General features: G+C 40.0%; 1 non-coding gene across 1 annotated transcript; it reads left to right on the forward strand.

Annotated features, from left to right (window-relative positions):
- Window positions 1-3,105: 3,105 nt before the first annotated feature.
- LOC125995481 (U6 spliceosomal RNA) lies at window positions 3,106-3,207 on the forward strand. Its single transcript, XR_007490999.1, has one exon. It is a non-coding gene; the product is annotated as a U6 spliceosomal RNA (small nuclear RNA).
- The last annotated feature ends 281 nt before the right edge of the window (window positions 3,208-3,488 follow it).

Consider the following 3,488-nt stretch of genomic DNA (forward strand, 5'->3'; position numbering starts at 1 on the left):
CAAGAGCCACCCACTGAGTGGGAGAATCTATTCACCCAATACCCATCAGACAAGGGGCTAATCTCCAAAATATACAAGGCACTGACAGAAATTTACAAGAAAAAAACATCTAATCCCATCAAAAAATGGGGAGAAGAAATGAACAGACACTTTGACAAAGAAGAAATACACATGGCCAAAAGACACATGAAGAAATACTCCACATCACTAATCATCAGGGAGATGCAAATCAAAACAACAATGAGATACCACCTCACACCACAGAGAATGGCACACATCACAAAGAATGAGAACAAACAGAGCTGGCGGGGATGTGGAGAGAAAGGAACCCTTATCCACTGCTGGTGGGAATGCCGTCTAGTTCAACCTTTGTGGAAAGCAATATGGAGATTCCTCCAAAAACTGGAAATCGAGCTCCCATACGACCCAGCTATATCACTCCTAGGAATATACCCTAAGAACACAAAAATACAATACAAAAATCCCTTCCTTACACCTATATTCATTGCAGCACTATTTACCATAGCAAGACTCTGGAAACAACCAAGATGCCCTTCAACAGACGAATGGCTAAAGAAACTTTGGTACATATACACAATGGAATATTATGCAGCTGTCAGGAGAGATGAAGTCATGAAATTTTCCTATACATGGATGTACACAGAATCTATTATGCTGAGTGAAATAAGTCAGAGAGAGAGAGAGAAAAACGCAGAATGGTCTCACTCATCTATGGGTTTTAAGAAAAATGAAAGACATTCTTGCAATAATAAATTTCAGACACAAAAGAGAAAAGAGCTGGAAGTTCCAGCTCACCTCAGGAAGCTCACCACAAAGAGTGATGAGTTTAGTTAGAGAAATAACTACATTTTGAACTGTCCTAATATTGAGAATGTATGAGGGAAATGGAGAGCCTGTTTAGAGTACAGGTGGGGGTTGGGTGGGGAGGAGGGAGATTTGGGACTTGGGTGATGGGAATGTTGCACTGGTGATGGGTGGTGTTCCTTTTATGACTGAAACCCAAACACAATCATGTATGTAATCAAGGTGTTTAAATAAAAAAAAAAGATAGAACCGAGATCCAGGGGATCGAAACTTGGTCCTTCTAGGCTAGCACTTGCAAGGCAGACACCTTACCTCTAGCGCCACCACTCCAGCCCATCTTTTCTTTTCTTTATTTTGTTTTTGTGTCACAGCCAGCAGTGCTCAGGGTTTACTCCTGGCTCTGCACTCAAAAATCACTCCTAGCAGGCTCAGAGAACCATATGGAATGCTGAGGAATGAATCTGGGTAGATCCCAGGTCAGCTGCATGCAAGGCAAATACCCTACCAGCCCATGCATTTTGTTTTCAAATAGGCAAGCAAAGAGATCAGAAAATCTCGACACTACTGTGCCATGGCATGAAAGTCAACACACGTTGCCTTAACTTAGACTCTTTCTCTCCACGTCCACAAAACCATATTTTTCTGATCAGCCTTTAAATATAAGTGTTTCTTGTAACAGTAGTCAGAAAAGGTCACAGTAAAAAAAAAAAATAAGGTCACAGTAGATGGACCAGCGCGATAGTACAGCTGGGGTGAGTGTTTTTAGTGGGTGGCTGGTTTGCTTCTCTGCATCCCAGTCCCCGACTACTGCCAGGAGTGAGTGCATAGCTAGATGTGACAACAAAGCAAAAATTCCAGTAGCAACTACATGGAAAAATGAACTTTGATTAGGCAGACAGTGACTCCACCCAAAAATTACCTGCTAGTCTGACATCTACTTCGTTAGTGTTAAAAATTTAGGCTTAGGGGCCAGAGTGATAGTGGCAGTGGTAGGGTATTTGCCTTGCATGTGGCTGACCCAGGACGGACCTAAGTAAAAAAACTCAGGTATTAAAAAAAAAAGGTTGAGACAAGGAGACTGTACATGTCTGAGTAAGGTGAGTCCGGGTCGCCGACATCACTACTGAGGGCGCCGCGGGTTTGAGCCCAAATCCGGCACAAAATTCCTGAAGGACATTGGTGACTGGGATAGAACCTTTCAAGAGGAACTACTACCAATCCTGGCCAGGCTCTTTTATGAAACTGAAAAAACGGGTATATTTCCAAATAGCTTTTATGAAGCCAACATCACCTTGATACCAAAACCAGACAGAGATGCTGCCAAAGTGAAAATTAAAGACAAATGTTACATTTGTTATATTACAAATATTACAGATGCAAAGATCCTCAACAAAATTCTGGCAAATAGGATCAAATCCCTTATCAAGAAGATCATTCACTATGATAAGTAGGTTTCATTCCAGGAATTCAAAGATGGTTTAACATCCATAAATCTATCAACATAAATCACAACATCAACAACAAGAAAAATAAAAACCACATGATCATATCAATAGACACAGAGAAAGCATTTGATAAGGTCCAACACCCATTCTTGATCAAAACTCTCAGCAAGATGGAAATGGAAGGAACCTTTCTCAATATAGTTAAGGCCATCTATCACAAGTCAATGGCAAATATTATCCTCACTGGAGAAAAACTAAAAGCCTTCCCTCTAAATTCTGGTACAAGACAAAGCTGTCTTCTCTCACCACTCTTATTCAACATAGTACTGGAAGTACATGCTATAGCAATTAGGCAAGAAAAGATATCAAGAGAATCCAGATAGGAAAGGAAGAAGTCAAACTCTCACTGTTTGCAGATGACATGATACTCTACTTAGAAAACCCTAAAGACTCTACCAAAAAGCTTCTAGAAACAATAGATTCATATAGCAATGTGGCAGGCTACAAAATTAACACACAAAAATCAATGGCCTTTTTATACACCAATAAAGATAGGGAAGAAATGGACACTAAGAAAACAACTCCATTCACATTAGTGTCACACAAACTCAAACTTGGAGTCAACTTGACCAAAGATGTGAAGGATCTATACAAAGAAAACTATAAAACTGCTCCAAGAAATAAGAGAGGACACATGGAAATAGAAGCACATACTCTGCTCATGGATTGGCAGGATTAACATCATTAAAATGGCAATACTCCCTAAAGCATTGTACAGATTTAATGCAATCCTTCTAAAGATACCCATGACATTCTTCAAAGAATTGGGTCAAAAGTGCTCGCTTTGGCAGCACATATACTAAGATTAGAATGATACAGAGAAGATTAGCATGGCTGCTTTGCAAGGACAACACTCAAAGAAGTGGATCACACACTTCTGAGATTCATTTGGAACAATAAATACCCTCAAATAGCTAAAGCAATCCTTGGGAAAAGGAATATGGGAGGCACTACTTCCCCCAACTTTAAACTGTATTACAAAGCAATAGTTATCAAAACAGCATGGTATAGGAATAAAGACAAACCCTCAGATTAGTGAAATAGGCTTGAGTACTCAAAGAATGTTCCCCAGACATACAATCACCTAATTTTGATAAAGGAGCAAGGAAACCTAAATGGAGCAAGGAAAGCCTCTTCAACAAGTGGTGTTGGCACAAC

This window comes from Suncus etruscus, chromosome 17 (genome assembly GCF_024139225.1).
Source record: "Suncus etruscus isolate mSunEtr1 chromosome 17, mSunEtr1.pri.cur, whole genome shotgun sequence".
NCBI classification, from domain to species: Eukaryota; Metazoa; Chordata; class Mammalia; order Eulipotyphla; family Soricidae; genus Suncus; species Suncus etruscus.